This window comes from Schistocerca nitens, chromosome 1 (genome assembly GCF_023898315.1).
Source record: "Schistocerca nitens isolate TAMUIC-IGC-003100 chromosome 1, iqSchNite1.1, whole genome shotgun sequence".
NCBI lineage: Eukaryota > Metazoa > Arthropoda > Insecta > Orthoptera > Acrididae > Schistocerca > Schistocerca nitens.
The window spans coordinates 218,045,159-218,064,040 of NC_064614.1; the positions used below are offsets into that span (position 1 = coordinate 218,045,159).

Below are 18,882 nucleotides of genomic sequence, written 5' to 3' on the forward strand. Positions count from 1 at the left end.
TCCTTCGTCCTCATAACGTGACAGAAAGTCTAATGCAGAGGCCATTCTTTGAGTTTTGTGGTGGTCGGTAAGAATTTTGGGCACCCATCGTGCACAGAACTTACGGTAACCCAATCTTGCTGTCACTATCTCGTACAAGAGAGTCTTAGAAATCTGCGGAAAACCAGTAGACAACTCCGACATTGAGAAACGTCGATTTTCACGAACTTTTGCATCAACTGTCTGAACGAGTTCGTCAGTCACCAATGATGGTCTACCACTCCTCTCTTCATCATGAACGTTTTCTCGTCCACTTTTAAATAAACGTACCCATTCACGGACAACTCCTTCACTCATAACTCTTGGTCTGTACACGGCACAAAGCTCACGATGAATAGCTGCTGCAGAATATCCTTTGGCTGTAAAAAACCTTATGACAGCACGCACTTCACATTTGGCGGGGTTTTCTATTGCAGCACACATTTCAAACTGCCACAAAAATTAAACTAGCGCAGGTACGACGTTCACTCGACCACGGCTTGATGCCGACTGACCTGTTGAGTGCGTGAACGCACAGATGGCGTCGCTACTCCCCCCACAACCCGCACTGTGACCAATCGGAGGTTACTTTCTGAACCGCCCTCGTATATTCAGGTTGCACTGTTTACATTCTAATTCAGAAGTGTTATCCCAATTAATGGTTGATTAACAGTCCACAATATCATTCGGACGAGTGCACGCGTAACCGACACGACGCGGGTGATTGTTGATGATGCGGAAGCCAAATGAGCGCACGAAAGTTCTTACGTTCCTCACGCATACACAGATATTCGGTATCAGTTCTCCTTGACACTAGTAATGATATAACACTATTCGTAAAGTTAATTTTTTAGTTCTCAGCTCTCACTAGTACGAGCGTGCGCGTAACCGTCGCGGCGCGGCTGATTGTTGATAATTCGGAAACGCGATGATCGAAAGCACGTCCTCGCGCTCGCTACAAGACACTGGCACTTGTGTACACTCTTTTGTGGTAACTAACTTTACTTATTCACAGTAGTTCATTCTTGGAGACCGAACACGGCGCGGTTGATTGGTAGTGTACGGTACGACACGCAACGAGAGGATACACAAATACGTTATCGGCGGCACTGCTCATTTTTAATTACTTCTTGATGCACTTTTCTCTCAATCACTTGCATATTTTATCACTTTACTGAAATAGCACTTGTAGCAGTAGTTCAACTTCCATACTAACAATGCTTCTTACAAGCAGAGCTACCTATAACACAACATAACAGTCCGTGTCCCGCGCTCGACTTTCTACAGACGTGGCTGCCCGCAAAGATACATCACAACTAAGCCAGCGATATGACAATACGCTTACAGGTCCTTTACAAAATATATTACTGGGGACAATTTCTCTGAAATCACTTTTCAATTTATTAAAATCAAGAAAGTTCAAAAGATGTCACTGAAAAACTGAATCTTACAAAACTGTTATTCGCCTTAACTAAATAGATGGAATGTCGCAGTGTACTTCACGAATTTAGTGGCAGACTGGCATCATTCCCTCTTCCCCTTTCAGCGACTGTGTGGCGATTTTACGTCAAATAATTCATAGCGGTAAACGTGTTTCTCCGACGTCTAAATGCATTTATGTTTAGATAAAAAAAAACAGAACACGTTGAACGACTAGAGATAAGACGTTGATATTCACATGTCATGTACATTAGTATGTTCTGCAGAAATGATCAGCATTTGAGCCGTGCCGCCGCGGGTTCAAGGTCATCGATATTGTGACCCAACACCACCTACCGGTAAAATCTGCCTCCGGCTATCGTTATCGCTGGAAGCCGAAGGTAATGTATCAGTACGATTTGAGCAGACGTACAGGATGCCTCGCAGACGTATGCGCGAACCGTACCGTCAAACAGCGAGTTTGAAAGACGACGCATAATTAGCGTGAGAGAATGTGATGCATCCATCGGGAAAACAGCTGCTCTTGTAGCGGACGAAGTGTTTCGACAGTGCAACGGGTGTGGGCCGAATGATTCACGGAAGGCCGTAGAACACGACGAGATGGGTCAGGTAGCACGACCCAGACCACCCCCAGAGAAGATCGACACCTCATCCGAATGGCACTGCAGGGCAGATCTGCTCCTCTTCGGCTCTGGCGCAACAATGAAACAGTGTAACACATTGTACACTATTGGGGAGGGGGGGGGGGTGGTCGACAGTCCGTCGCCGTTTATTACGGCATGGGTTACGTGCGCATCGTCCACCTCTCCACCTACCTTTGACGAATGTGCAGAAACATGCTAGACGGGAATGGTGTATGGAACGACTTCACTGGGAACAGGAATGGCATCAGTTAGTGTTTTCGGAGGAATCCACGTTCTGTTTGTTTAAAAATGATGGCTGCATTCTGGTTCGCTGCAGGCAGAGGGAGCGGTATCACAGCGACAGCTTTCGCACAAGACATACAGCGCCAATTCAAGAGCTTATGGTGTGGGGTGCTATTGTGTACAACCACAAATCACAACTGGTGCGTGTCCAGGGCACTTTGTCCAGTGTGAATACCTGAATTACATCCTGCGACTCGTAACCGTACACTTTCTGCACAACACCCCAGATGTCACTTTTCAGCACGACAATGGACGACCATATGCTGCTGCACGGACACGTGCCTTCTTGGTGTCACAAGATGTCAGCCATTAACCCTGGCCCATCAGATCACCAGACTTGTCACCAATCGAAAATGTGTGAGATATGGTGAAACCGAAGGGTCCAGCACTGCAACCCAACGCCGACCATCACAGAACTTCGGAACCAGGTGAACGCAGCAAGGATGGTTATACCACAGGACGCCATTCGCGCCTTATACCCATCGATGCCATCACGTATGAAACAAGTCATCAGGACGCATGGTGGACCGTGTGCCTACTAACAAGGGAACCTCCCCATCGCACCCCCCTCAGATGTAGTTATAAGTTGGCACAGCTGATAGGCCTTGAAAAACTGAACACAGATCTATCGAGAAAACATGAAGAAGTTGTGTGGAACTATGAAAAAATAAGCAAAATATACGAACTGAGTAGTTCATGCACAACATAGGCAATTTTAAGGAGCAAGTGATCTTCCGAGGGCCTTGGTCCCGTGGTTAGCGTGAGCAGCTGCGGAATGAGAGGTCTTTGGTTCAAGTCTCCCTCGCGTGAAAATTTTAATTTTTTATTTTCAGACAGTTATTATCTGTCCGTCCGATGCGAGGTAACTGCGCCGTAGTATGGGGACGCTACACCTAAACAAACTTCGAAACACACGACGTCAGTCGACTACAACGCACGGAAAAGAGAGTATTCCTCCTAACGAGGCTCCCTGGCTGGCAGTTGACTGTTCGCTACTTTGGACGAGAGTGCATTAAATACGTGAGATTTATTCCGTGGGCAATATGAATCCAGCAAATATAGCGGACGGACGGAGAGACAGTAATTGTCAGAAAATAAAAAAATTAAAATTTTCATTCGAGGGAAGACTTGAACCACTGACCTCTTACTCCGCAGCAGCTCACGCTAACCACGGGACCACGGCGCTCCTGAGCTTGTGTTATCATTCATGTTGCATATGTGCGCATGGACTACTCAGTTTGTATATTTTGCTTATTTTTTTCATAGTTCCACATAACTTCTTCCTGTTTTCTCGATTGATCTGTGTTCAGTTTTTCAAGGCCTATCCACTTTGCCAACTTATAACTAAATCTGAGAGGGGTGCGATGGGGAGGTTCCCTTGTAAGCAACAGGACACATGCTGAACCGAGGTGACTGAAAAACTAATGATTTCTGCATAACATACTAATGTACATGTCCTGTGAATATGAACGTCCTATCTCTAGTTGTTCAAGATGTTCTGTTTCTTATGAACATGAGCGTATATATCTTTGAACACCATAAGCGTTCGCAGTTGTATCCGAATCACACAGCCTCACGCACTGCCACCCACAGACTGCTACTGCTCTACTATTTTAACAACAAATAACGTCTTTGACCTACCCAGCGCAGTTCTCCTTGACACATAAACAAAGATGTTTACATATATATTTCATTTTATATCACACACTCTACTGCCAGTTTTACTAGTGGAACATCAATAGTCTCAGGCCGTAGCTGCATAGGCTTTTCATCGGGTCCTCGAAATTTGACTGTGGATCAGTGAAAACTTGCCACCTGGCCCGATGAATCACATTTCCTGTTACACCAGCTCAATGGCATTGCTCAGACACGCCATCATCCAGGCGATCGGCTTCTCATAACATACACCACACCACTGTCGCAGGCCTGTGGGGGCAGCATTAAGCTAAGGGGGACATTCACATGGACTTCCATGGGACTTGTGGTAGTAATCTAAGGCACTAGGTCAGCTGTGGACTTTGGTATGTTGCGGTCTGCCAAAACTTCCTCTCCTTTGCCACCTTCTTCGCCTCAGAGTAGAACTTACACACAACATCCTCAATTATTATTGTGTACATTAAAATCTCGGTCTTCTCCTACAGTTTGTGTTCTCTACAATTCCCTCTGGTACCACGGAAGTGTTTCCATAACGTTTTAAGGGGAGACTCCATCCAGAAATTTAACCATTCTTCTACTTGTTCTAGTTTTAAACTCGCGTCCATCACGTAACGATGTAGCAATATCCAAGCTTTGAAGTCCAGACTTTCATTAGTTTTTGAGGTTTGAATTTATATATAATACTTAGTGATATTTTTGGAAATCAACTTTTGGTACTAATACCTCACTTTTCACATTTCAGATTTTTACGTACCGTCACAAGACGTTGTTCAACAGTTCTATGGATTTATTTTGTGAGAAATGTTATTAATTTGCTTTCAGAATTTTTCCAAGTTTCAAACCGAATTTTTTTAAAATTATTGTTACATAAATGGTCAGTAAAATAGACAGACTACATTTTCGATGATATTGATTTACATAAATATGCAAATACCTCGGTATCACGTCCTGCAAAAACCCCATTGACATTGCTTAATATTTAGGATGAAAAAATTGGCGCTGAACTCGTAAAAACAAACCTAGGGTATAAATTTTATTAAAAAAAAGAATTCTATTACTCGCTAAAATTCACCAGAACCACACGTTTTCCCTTCCTGCTCCTGTAAGGCTTCTTGTAATTTCAAGAACACGATAGCCTTTCTCTTGAATTTCTCCTTCTCCAAGCAACACCTTGAAGACAGCTTGATCCACCGTTTATCTCTAGGTAAGCAGATCTTCTGGGAGGGCGATGAAGGAGTTCTGGAACTTCTCCTTTCTTCAGTTTTCAGAATTCTCATACCTCTGCGGGACCCAAAACGATGTTTTCTTCCTTGGGAGCCTTGGACCAAATGACACTATGCAAACTTTCATTTACATTTCGTGTCTTGCCATCAGGCATCTTGTCAGTAATGCGTCAGAAGCGAGTCTTTGATAGACGGCCACTATCTTGACCATTTTGGCACCTGACAGTGTGGCATGACTCCTTGCTCAGACTTCTTCTAAGAACTTGTAACTCCAAAACAGCCAAATATTTTTGGGATCTAGGAGCAAACACTTCGAAGATGTGAAATAGTCACTAATCTTTTTTGAAAAAAGAAATGAAGTTTTAGGGTGGAGTCTGCCCTTAGCACTTGTCGGATCATCATGTATCTCCTTCCTGTCAAAGTCTTCCACACACCTGTCTTCGTCGATTCTGCGGAGAAACTCCTCATTCCTTATTAGTCTGCGTAATTGTGAACATCTTCCCATAGCACCACATTTCAAACGCTCCGATTCTCATCTTTTCTGATTATCCCACAGTCCGTGATTTACTACCATACAATGCTCTGCTCCAAACACACATTCTCAAAAATTGCTTCCTCAGATTAAGGCAGATATTTGATACTAGCAGACTTATCGTGGACTGAATGCCTAGTTTCCCTCTGCCAATATGGTTTGCTGGCTTCGTACGACATGTGTTACTTTTGCTTCCTAGATAGCAGATTTCCTTCACTTTATCTAATTCGTGGTCCCCAATTGTGATGTTAAGTTTATCGCTAATCTCATTTCTGATACTTCTCATTGTGTTCTGCTTTTTCGGTTCACTTTCAATCAATACTACGTGCTCATTAAACTCTTCAGTCCAGTTCAGAAGATCTTGTGAGTCTTCTTCACTTTCACTAATGACAGCAACGCCAGCAGTGAATTTTATCACTGATATCCTTTCACAATGAATTTTCATTCCACTCTTCAGTCTTTCTTTTTATTCCGTCATTGTTTATTCGATGTACACTATGTGATCAATCGATGTACACTATGTGATCAAAAGTATCCGGACACTTCGCTGAAAATGACTTAAAATTCCTTGGAGCCCTCCATCGATAACGCTGGAATTCAGTGTGGTGTTGGCATACCCTTAGCCTTGATGACGGCTTCCAATCTCGCAGGCATACGTTCAATAAAATGCTGGAAGATTTCTTGGGTAATGGCAGCCCATTCTCCACGGAATGCTGCACTGAGGAGAGGTATCGATGTCGGTCTGTTAGGCCTTGCACGAAGTCGGCGTTCCAAAAAATCCCAAATGTGTTCTATAGGATTCAGGTCAGGACTCTGTGCAGGACAGTCCATTACAGGGATGTTATTGTCGTGTAACCACTCCGCCACAGGCCGTGCCTTATGAACAGGTGCTCGATCGTGTTGACAGATGCAATCGCCATCCCAGAATTGTTCTTCAACAGTGGAAAGCAAGTAGGTGCTTAAAACATCAATGTAGGCTTGTGCTGTGATAGTGCCACGCAAAACAACAAGAGGTGCAAGCCCCCTCCACAAAAACACGACCAGACCATAACACCACCGCTTCCTAATTTTACTGTTGCACTACACACGCTGGCAGATGTTCACCGGGTATTCGCCATATCCACACCCTGCCATCGGATCGCCACATTGTGTACCGTGATTCGTCACCCTACACGTTTTCTCACTGTTCAATCGGCCAATGTTTAAGCTCCTTACACAAAGCGAGGCGTCGTTTGGAATTTACCGGCGTGATGTGTGGCTTATGAGCAGCCGCTCGAGCATGAAATGCAAGTTTTCTCACCTACCACATAACTAGTATGGTACTTGGAGTGGATCCTGATGCAGTTTGAAATTCTTGTGTGATGGTCTGGCTAGATGTCTGCCTATTACACGTTACGACCTTCTTCAACTGTCGGCGGTCTCTGTCAGTCAACAGACGAGGTCGGCCTGTACGCTTTTGTTGCTGTAAGTGTCTCTTCACGTTTCCATTTCACTATCACATCGGAAACAGTGGACCTATGGATGTTTAGGAATGTGGAAAGCTCGCGCACAGACGTACGACACAAGTGAGACCAAATCACCTGACTACGTTCGAAGTCCGTGAGCTCTGCGGTGCGCCCCATTCTGCTCTCTCACGGTATCTAATGACTACTGACGTACCTGGGAGTAGGTGGCAGCACAATGCACCAAATACTAAAAACGTGAGTTTCTTGGGGGGAGGGGGAGAGATCCGGATACTTTTGATCACATAGTGTGTATATTGAACAGAAAGGGCGAAAGACTAAATCTCTGTCTTAAAGCTTTTTTAAGCCATGCTCATTGTTCTTGGTCTTACTGCATATTGCTTATTACCAGTGAAGTTTCCCATTTATATTCTTTCACGCTGAATTTTAATTCCACTCTTCAGTCTCCATTTTAATTTTGTCATTGTTTCTTCAATGTATAAATTGAACAGCAAGGCGAAAGTCTTGTTCTTCCATTCTTATTGTTCTTTGTTATTTCTTATACATATTGTATATTACTGGTCTTTTCCTATAACATACACCTATTTTCGTGAGAATTTCAAACATTTAACACCATTCTACATCGTCAAACGCTTTTTCTAGGTCGACATATCTTGTCAAAGTAGTTTTATTTTTTTAAGTCTTCTTTCTATTATCTATTATCATGACTGCCTCTCTGTTATGTATACCTTTCCTAACGCCTAACTGATTGCCATCTAACAGATCCTCTGGTTTTTTTCCTTCTGTTGTATATTATTGTTGTCAGCAACTAGCATGTATGAGCCGCTAAGCTCTCGCATTTACCTGCCCTTCCTATTTTCGGAATTAAACGAATATTTTTCCGAAAGTCTTATGACACGTCTCCATACTGGAGGAAATTCGTGTAATGTAAGAAACAGAAAATGGTACGAACGCATGTGACTGCCTTCGGGTCTGGCCACCGATATCTGAGGGTACAAATCAGTCTAGCATCCATACCAGACATGGTTGACTCATAATTTGTAGAAGAACTTAAGAACATCTGCGCGTTTCTGCGCGAATTCGATTACTATGCGCGAAAGTGTCACGTATGTCCCGATACAACAGCAGTGACAGACCTAGAAAGAAAGGCGTTGTGCATCAGGTCGCGATTTCTGAGTGGGTGCGTCCATAGAAGACTCGGCATATATACACTACTGGCCATTAAAATTGCTACACCACGAAGATGACGTGCTACAGATGCGAAATTTAACCGACAGGAAGAAGATGCAAATGATTAGCTTTTCAGAGCATTCAAACAAGGTTGGCGCCGGTGGCGACACCTACAACGTGCTGACATGAGGAAAGTTTCCAACCGATTTCTCATACACAAACAGCAGTAGACCGGCGTTGCCTGGTGAAACGTTGTTATGATGCCTCGTGTAAGGACGAGAAATGCGTACCATCACGTTTCCAATTTCATGAAGGCCGGATTGAAGCCTATCGCGATTGCGGTGTATCGTATGGTGACATTGCTGCTCGCGTTGGTCGAGATCCAATGACTGTTAGCAGAATATGGAATCGGTGGGTTCAGGAGGGTAATACGAACGCCGTGCTGCACCCAACGGCCTCGTATCACTAGCAGTCGAGATGACAGGCATCTTATCCGCATGGCTGTAACGGATCGTGCAGCCACGTCTCGAACCCTGAGTCAACAGATGGGGACGTTTGCAAGACAACAACCATCTGCACGAACAGTTCGACGACGTTTGCAGCAGCATGACTATCAGTGGATCCCTGCGAAACCCTACATTTCAGCAGGATAATGCACGACCGCATGTTGCAGGTTTTTACCCGCCACATATCCTCCCACTGTCAAAGTGATAAGTCATTGATGCCTCACGCTTTGCCCTATCAACCGATCACCTCTTTAATCAAATCACGCCATAAATATTTTTTTCCCTACAATCCTTATTAGTTATCCGATCTGCCCATCTAAGGTTCTACTGTCTTCTGTAGTACCACATTTCAAAAGTTTCTATTCTCCTTCTTTTTAAATGATGTAGCATCAACTTACCTCTGTACAAGACTACACCACGCAAATGCTTTTAGAAAAGGCTTCCTAACATTTTAATTTATATTCAATGTTAACAAATTCCTCTTCTTGCTGGTTCAAGGTATACTGCTTCGGGATGGTAGGTCCACAACCGTACACTGAGGTCACCAAAGTCGTGCGATAGCGATATTCACATACAGAGATGGCGGTATTATCGCATACACAAGGTATAAAAGGGCAGTGCATTGACGGAGCTATCATTTGTACTCGGGCGATTCATGTAAATAGAGATCAGACGTGATTATTGCCGTACGACGGGAATTAACAGTCTGTGAACGCGGAATGGTAGTTGGAACTAGACACAAAAGATATTCCATTTAGGAAATCGTTTGGGAATTCAGTATTCTGAGATACACAGTGTCAAGAGTGTGCCAGCAAGGGCATTATCTCTCATCATGGATAACACAGTTGCCGAAGGCCTTCACTTAACGACCGTGAACAGCGGCGAGGGCGTTGTCAGTGCTAACAGACAAGCAACACTGTGCGAAATAACCCTAGAAATCAATCTGAGACGTACGACGAACATATTCGTTAGGTCAGTCTAGCAAAATCTGACGTTCATGGGCTATGGCAACAGACGATCGGCGCCAGTGCTTTTGTTAACAGCACGACATCGCCTAGTGCGTCTCTCCTGGGATCGTGAACGTATCAGTTGTTCCCTAAATGACTAGAGAACCGTAGTCTAGTCAGATGAGTCCCGATTTCAGTTGGTAAGACCTCATGATAGGGTTAGAGTGTGGTTTAGGCCCACTAAGACGCTTACAAGGCACTGTGCAAGCTGGTGGTGACTCCATAACTGCGTGGGCTGTGTTTACAAGGAAAGGACAGGGTTCTCTAATCCAACTGCATCGATCATTGGCTGGAAATGGTTATGTTCGGCTACATGGAGACAATTTGTAGCCATTCATGGATTTCATGTTCCCAGATCTGTCACTGGGCCGCAACTGTTCAAAGTTGGTTCGAAGAAACGTCTAGACATTTCGAGCGAATGATTTGGCACCCAGATAGCGTGACATGAATGTCATCGAACATTTATGGGACATACTCGGAAGGTCACTTGGTGCCCAAAGCCCTGCACCGGAAACACTAACGCCATTATGGACTGTTGTAGAGGCAGCATAGCTCAATATTTCTGCAGGGCATTTTCAACGACTTACTGACTCCATGCTACGTCTTGAGTTGCTGCACTACGCCGAGGTAAAAGATGTACTACACGGTATCAAGAATTATCCCATGACTTTTGTCAGCACGGTGTATATTACTGAGGAAAATCTGATAACTTTTTTTTAATTTTATCCGTCTAGTTCCATGAATAAAAAATTTATTGCCGTGGTAGTAACCGTTTTCGGACTGACTCGGCCTTTCTCAAACCTCGCACCTAAAAATTACGAAATACTTGTCGTACAGAAACATTTATGTACAACGTTTACTGTTGCACATGAACGACACAACCAAACTCACAAATATATTCCATAAGATTTCGGGATTGCAGCCGGATCTCATCGACTTCTTTCCACGATATTTCGGCTTCCAACCTTACAGCCATCTTCAGGCGAGTGTTTGACACTCGCCTGAAGATGGCTGTAAGGTTGGCAGCCGAAATATCGTGGAAAGAAGTCGATGAGATCCGGCTGCAATCCCGAAATCTTATGGAATATTCGATACGCCGGGAAAATTTCAAGAGTCACCTCACAAATATAGTTTTTTGTGGTCAACAATACACCTTCGTAGGTATCGCCCTCATACATATGCATACATTAGTTTGCTAAGGTGCTGCACACCCACTGTCATTTTATTGATAACATTTGTGTAACATAGAAAACTACCAGTTTTGCATCACAATAAATGTTGGCTCAAAATGGCTCTGAGCACTATGGGACTTAAATTCTGAGGTCATCAGTCCCCTAGAACGTAGAGCTACTTAAACCTAACTAACCTAAGGACATCACACACAGCCATGCCCGAGGCAGGATTCGAACCTGCGACCGTTGCGGTCGTGCGGTTCCAGACTGTAGCGCCTAGAACCGCTCGGCCACTCCGGCCGGCAATAAATGTTGATAACTTTGTTTTACAAACAACGTAGCACCTAAATCATTCATACAGTGCCAGGAGGTGACGATTAGCGCGCCCTCCCGTATGCAAGCCCGTATTTTCGTTGACCTATCTCTTGAGATAATAATAAAATACCGAAAATTGCTATATTCCATACAGGAAGTCAATGCTAAAAATCTAAAATATCCTTTTTTTAAATAAACGTTATTCACACACAGTCTAGAGAAATAAAAATAAGGTTAAGGACATAAAATGTTACATCCTTTTTATTTACCTTATTTATATAACCTTTGAAAACAAACTTCCAATTACCCAATGAGTAAACATAATACAGCACCGTACTAAGTATCATTCGACACAATCATTGTCCGTGGTGCGAAGGTCGAATTCGAAGCCAAAGCCTTTATGTATACACTGAGCTTACATTCGTAAAACCATAGGTAAAAGTATTAGATAGAAACTGACATTTTGCTATCTTACAAAAGAATCAGTTACAAATAACATGTCATTACTAAGAGTGTGATCCACACAGAATGATTTTTTCCAGAGCTGTGGTTTTGATCACATTTCACGTGTCATGTAATACTTCTCTATAGACACAAATACTATAGATTATAGTTACACTCACCACAATATTTTTGACGTAATTAATCATGGCCGCGCGGGATTAGCCGAGCTGTCTTACGCGCTGCAGTCATGGACTGTGCGGCTGGTTCCGGCGGAGGTTCAAATCCTCCCTCGGGCATGGGTGTGTGTGTTTGTCCTTGGGATAATTTAGTTTAAGTAGTGTGTAAGCTTAGGGACTGATAACCTTAGCAGCTTAGTCCCATAAGATTTCACACAATCATGCTAAGTTATGATTCAATTTCTACGTTTCTGTATTTTAAATAATACACATTATAGAGTTTTACCCATTATTTGCCGTTGCCTGCTTAGCTGGGTGGTAATGGGCTCGCGTTTCATGCAAGTGGGCCCGAGTTCGATTCGCGGCCGGGCTGAAGATTTTCTCCGCTCGTAGACTGGGTGTTGTGTTGTCCTCATCAACATTTTATCCTCATCACCGGCGCTCAAGTCGCCCAGTGTGGCGTCGAATGAAATGTACTTGGCGGAGGAACTTCCCCAAACGAGACCTCTCGGCCAACGATGCCATACGCTCATTTCCATTTTATCCATATCCATTATTTGCCGGTTTATAGCCTTGAGCATTACTTTTCGTTTTACTATAGATTTCTATAATTACTGATCCACGAATCTATACAGAAGACGTTATATTAGTTTTACTTAGGACCATTTCTGTAATAGATACTTACTCTACTTGTGACCTTGTTTCGACATAGTTTTCGTATTCATTGTTTTTCTCTTTAAATTAAATGACTACTTAACTGTCTTCTTCTTAGTTTTCTCTTTTATTCCTCTTGCATTTTTAATTTTCCCTGTTTCCTGCTATTTTATGTTATGTAGTGGCGTTATTCCCTACACATAGATTACTCGCTTCATGTACAATCAATTTTAATTTGATGTGGTACCTACGTGCCCACACTTGGTTTGTTCACTTAAGGTACTTACCTTTTACCTAGTTACGATTTTATTCGTGATTTTACTTACTTACCTTTTACATGTTTCTTATGTTTTTTATATGTTTTTTACGCAGCACGTGTTCTTTATGGTTGCCTCTCGTAGACCGGTGGATATTATTGTATTATTACAGAGACGAAGTACCATACAGTTTGAGATTTGTCTGCCATTTCTTAACTTCCTACTGATACATGTTGATTTTTGTTATTCTATACTTTTTATATGACTTGGGTAAAATGTATGCTTCTTCACTATTGCTTCTAATTATTGTATATGTATCCCACTTTAATACTACTAATTATTACATCCACACTTGTGAGACACGTTACTTAAATTAAATTTTGGCAGTTATTTTATGTTAACCTCGCTACTATATTAATTCATTCTTATACCTATTATATGACCAGCTGGCAATACTTGCTTGTCCCAAACCATTGCCTTCTTCATTATTGTTGTGTGTTACGTATGATTATATTGCTGTTTACACAGGAGCCTGATGGCGATGTAATGCAACATCGAAACCGGTAGCTTAATAAAGAGTTCAAAATTTAATGCTGAAGGTGCACAGCTGTTTACTTCCAATTGACCAGCGAGTGTCCCGACCACCATCTTCTGCAAAGACGGACATATAAAGACCTTACAACTTGTTTCTGAGCAAGTTGTACATAACCTTTCCCTGAGCCTGTGTCTTATCCCTACAACAATGAAAATTTCTAATAATTGTTTTCGAGTCAACATTGTCAAAATCTTTCAAATACAACAAATGTAGGTTTGTCTTCCTTCAGTATACTTTCTAAGCAGTAGGGACTGTAGCGAATTGCGTGTTCTTGTTTTTCTTCGGAAACCAAACTGATAGTCCTCAAGGTCGGCTCCTACCAGTTTTTTTATTTATTTGTAAATAATTTGTGTTAGTGTTTGCAACTACGAGTCGTTCAAACGTCTCAGCATCTACCTTAAAACAGCAACCTGCTATAAAGCGTTGTTTGACTTATTTTGTAATACATGAAGTTCCATAACACCTAGGTGACCTCCTTACGTTGTAGAGGCAGCAAACCTAGGCCCTGGGCTTCATTGTGGGGAGAGCTGTGGCTGGGGTAATACATTTGATATTCCTATTACTGTGAAATGTATTCGAGCCATTGGTAGTGGATACAATGAAATCAGTACGCCGATCGAGTATGTATTCAACATTGTCAAATACATACTGACAGCATGTTACTCTTGGGACAGGCTCTTCAATGTGGTAAGCAGCTGACAACTCTAGCTGTTGAGCATTTTTACACAATAACTCACTTAACAACTGCAAATAAGTACTCACTTAATAAATTGAAAATAATTTCATTACATAAACATAAGCTCAGTAATGCCATTTTGTCTATTCACGTAAGAGAACTGGACACCAAATGCTTGGGAGGTATAGTCTGTAAACTGAAACGCTAGCTGTGCGCGTGATGAGGGGAGTTGCCTTTGCCGAAAGGACGCTGCATCTGCCGTACATGATAATTTCCCCTTTAGCAGTGTGGAGCAGTGTACGGAGAAGAATCTGTCCATACGCGTTTCTTTCGTAAGTATAATGCAACTCATATGTGCATTCCGCGTAGTGGTAACACACTTTGTGGAAAATAAACACCTCCGGCGTCGTCTAGGCACAGCATCGCCAATGAGTCATAAGGCGCGCTACGGAAGACCAGGTATAGCTGTGTGAAATACCCATTAGTTTCTTCTGATGTAGTGGGGTCCAGAGAGTGAAGAATCGCCTGCTCGCTCTTCGGTTTATACAGAGTGATTTTTTCCACCGTGTACAAACTCGAGGAGGTGATCGATGAGAGGATACGGAGCAAAAAAAGGTCTAATGAACTTATGTCCGGCCGGCCAGTGTGGCCTACGGTTCTAGGCGCTTCAGTCTGGAACCGCGCGACCGCTACGGCCGCAGGTACGAATCCTACCTCGGGCATGGATCTGTGTGATGTCCTTAGGTTAATTAGGTGCAAGTAGTTCTAAGTTCTATGGGACTGATGACCTCAGGTGTTAAGTCCCATAGTGCTCAGAGCCATTTGAACCATTTGAACTTACGTCCGGAAATGCATGGTTTCCATGCTAGACACCATTTAATACGATCATACGTTGTTACAGAGACTGTGCTCCAATACGCGCTGTACCATGCAGCCGTAGCTACAGTATGTGTGAAAAATGGTTTCCATGTGCCTCAACGCATGCTTGTATTCACCGTAGCATGTTCTGTCTCACACTTTCACATCGGTCAGGCTGCATCCGAATAGTATCAAAGGCAGCATGAGTACGCTGCTCCATTGTCTCCACATCTGGATTGGGCTCTGCGTACACGATACTTTTGAGATGGCCGCATAACCAGAAACCGCACGGGTTGGGATCCGGTGAGCGAGACAGCCATGCAACTAGACCCTAGCCCTCCCCCCCCCCCCCCCCCCCCCCCGTCCGATCCATCGACCAGGGAAGACACGATTAACATTCGTCCTGACATTAACGGCTAAACGGGATGGAGCTCCATGTAGCAACCACATAACCCTTCACATCATCAAAGGCACTTTTTCCAGTGGTGGAAGCAAAGTCACCCGCAAGGAACGCCGATAGTTTCGGCTGGTTCCAAAATACGGTCGCCAGTTATCTCGGCCTACACATCCCGCCTGCACCGATGCTGATGGTTCGTTGTCACCATACCATGGAGGTTCTGCATACTATCTCACTAATGGAAGTTGAAGATACCACTCCGCATACGTAAAAGTGGCCTCATTTGTGAACAGGCTGGATTACACTAATCTCGGGGTCGTGGCTGCCTGGTGAAGAAACCAGTGACAAAACTGCTCCCAGTTTGGAAATTCTGTCCCTAGTAAGCCCTGCACACGCTATAAGTGATAAAGAGTAGTAGCAATTGTCATGGACAATGTTCCACACGGTCGTCTGGCTTATCCCGTAGCGGTGGCCAGCTGTCTGGTACTGACAGGGCGGTCGCCTTCCACAGTGTTAATCACATTTTCCTTCAAGTCTGGTGTCTGAACATTTCGGTACGTCCTTCAGGATTTCCTGCTTCTTGAAACGACCCTGTCTCAGATACACAGCGAAACACTGTGGCAAACATTAAATCCTATGTTTGCTGTCGGCGGGGATAGGTCTCCTGTAACAACCTTGCTGCCCGTCGGCTGCTGCCATTTCCCTTTCCGTAAGTAAACACCAAGTCGGAAGCACTTGATTCGAACACGGAACTATTGTGCACAACTCTGAATCACATCCAATACAAGGTGCGTCAGTAAGAGATGTGAATCGGTCACAGAATTACCAATCACTATGGCAGGAGAGGGAGGTAGGACATAACGTAGATTATGAGGAACAGTAGCACTTTCTAGGAGGAAACCATGCATACTGTAACTGCGACTGCATGGTACAGGGCGTGTTAGACCGCGGTCACTCTAACAAAATATGATTGAATAAATGGCCTCTAGCATGGAAATCATCAATTCCTAGACATAAGTTCATCAAATCTTTTTTGTTCCATATCCTTTAGTCGATCAATCCCTAGAGTTTGTGCACGGTGTGAAAAAATCACCCAGTATACCTAGGAAGGAAGGAAGGAAGGAAGTGCATGACCGCAATTCGGCGAGCTATCTTCCATCGCGCATCTACCCTCCACTCCGCCACCTCCCTTCGTTTCCAATTCTGTCACACCCCTAGAACACAATTTATTAATTAATGCGATTTTATTCCACTTTCTTATGGTATCCACATTTAATATTTGTTCTTAACCCAATTCTTTTAACAATGAACATTATTTTTTAATTAAAACACTTTTTAACAATCTCCGATTTTTCTATCCCATGTAATGCAGAAACTGTTAGTCCCAGAGAAAAAACGAGTCAGGCGTTTTTTGTAGGACATTTAATGTAGCTTGATTTTGAACTGGGAAATATTTTCGCTAGAAACTCCGGTTTATGAGTCAGTCAAGAAAAACGTAAAAAAGTTACCTTTCGACGCCTCCCCCTCCCCCCTCCCCTCCATACCACCACACCACCACCAAGACCCCCATGCTCACACCTCCCTGGTCAATATTTCTGTTTTTTTTTTTCATAGCATTCCATCCAATAACTGCACGTATCTTTGTGGCTATACGAAGTTTTTCCCTTAATTTTCCTTCGTTGAAAAAAAATGGCTCTGAGCACTATGGGACTTAACATTTGAGGTCATCAGTCCCCTAGATTTAGAATTACGTAAACCTAACTAACCTATGGACATCACACACATCCATGCCCGATGCAGGATCCAACCTGGAACCGTAGCAGCAACGCGGTTCCGGACTGAAGTGCCTAGAACCGCTCGGCCACACCGGCCGGCTCCTTCGTTGACTTGATTAATTTTTGTTCAAATTAAATACCTTGTGAGTAGCATTTTATTTATGGAGCTTCTGGTGCACAGTTCAAGCATCCGCCGCTAGTAAGCACTGCAGTCGCTGAATCTAAGATGATGCTAGACGGAAATTCAAAAATCCAAGACCGCAGCGCAGGAAATTCAAAAATGCAAGATGGCAGTAGCAGTATCTGTGTCTTACAAAACGATTTACTTGTGGAAACATTTGAGGGTCCGTTGTGCCTTACGCCAAGTATGATACAGAGTCGAACTGTGGATATTCACAAGTGCTTCGCTTGAATATGACGCAATTTCATTATATGTCTTTCAACACAAAGCAAATTTCAGATCGTTTGAACAGTTTTGGTCATGGCATCAGAATGGCTGCTAATGCAAGAGAGCTAATTCTGACATCTTGGATTTTCTTACCGATTTTTTGAAATTCTGTTCAATTATTTTTTAATTTTGTTTTGATTTCTCACTAGTGCACTGGACTAGTTCCATCATCTTGCGCCTTAGAATTTCCTACCGTCGCCATCTTGCACATTTGAATTTCCTGCTCCCACCATCTTGGATTTTTAATTTCCTACCAGTGACGTATTGGATTCAGTGAGTGCAGCTCCGACTAGTGGTGGGTGGTTGAACTATACACCAGAACACCCGTACTTTTGTTAACTGAAATATTTCCATTACAAATTAAACACATTTGTTTGCTTCACTAAAGAAGTACAAATTTTTTCTCCTGCCCTGAAATGATCTGCTGACATTCGAAACTTTTCTCTTCCTCTTCATATGTTCGGAAGCCATGGACAGCACTGGAAAATAAAACTGTTTGCAGATTGAAATCTGCTTTGTCATTACAGCGAAATAGTATAGAAGAATGAGAATCCACGCCAGTTTATATTTGCAGGCTACTATTCGACATTAGCAGATATATCAAAGAACTGGCGATTGTTATTGTACGTACATGTCGGTGAATTGGAAATTCACAGACAGATGGCTCCATAGACATCTAGATTTTCCTTCTTCATAAAGTCCCGAAGCACGCACACATATATATATGAGAGAGAGAGAGAGAGAGAGAGACGAAGATCAAGAATGATCACGCAGAATAACTGACACGAGTCACTACATCTTGACTTTTTCAATTGTCCTCGTGGAACTCTCAGTGATCGCTTTCACTGACTTGCAAGCGGATTATTGCTTAAGCTGCTTGCTGTACGGCAACAGATAAATCCAAGGAGATGGAGAAGGGCAAGGCATCAGCTCAGAAGAGGAAGTTAATCTAGAATGGGACTACTAAGCACCGTACTGGCGTATTAATCGTGATTGAAGACAACTGGGATCTATGGCGCTGTCTATAAGAAAGAGTGTTGCAGCAGCATCAAAGGTTTAACATCATATGGTTGCAAAATTGTCGATCCATGCCGGCAAGCCGCTGATGTACTAAAGGAAAAGGAAGTTTAAAATTTAACGTCCCATTGACGTCGAGATCATTAAAGACGAATTT

At 43.2% G+C, this 18,882-nt stretch overlaps 1 protein-coding gene across 1 annotated transcript in view; it reads left to right on the plus strand.

Moving 5' to 3' along the window:
- LOC126245997 (somatostatin receptor type 2-like) overlaps nucleotides 1–18,882 on the plus strand; it is a 1,701,965-nt gene that overhangs the window by 1,571,493 nt on the left and 111,590 nt on the right. The window lies entirely within an intron of this gene.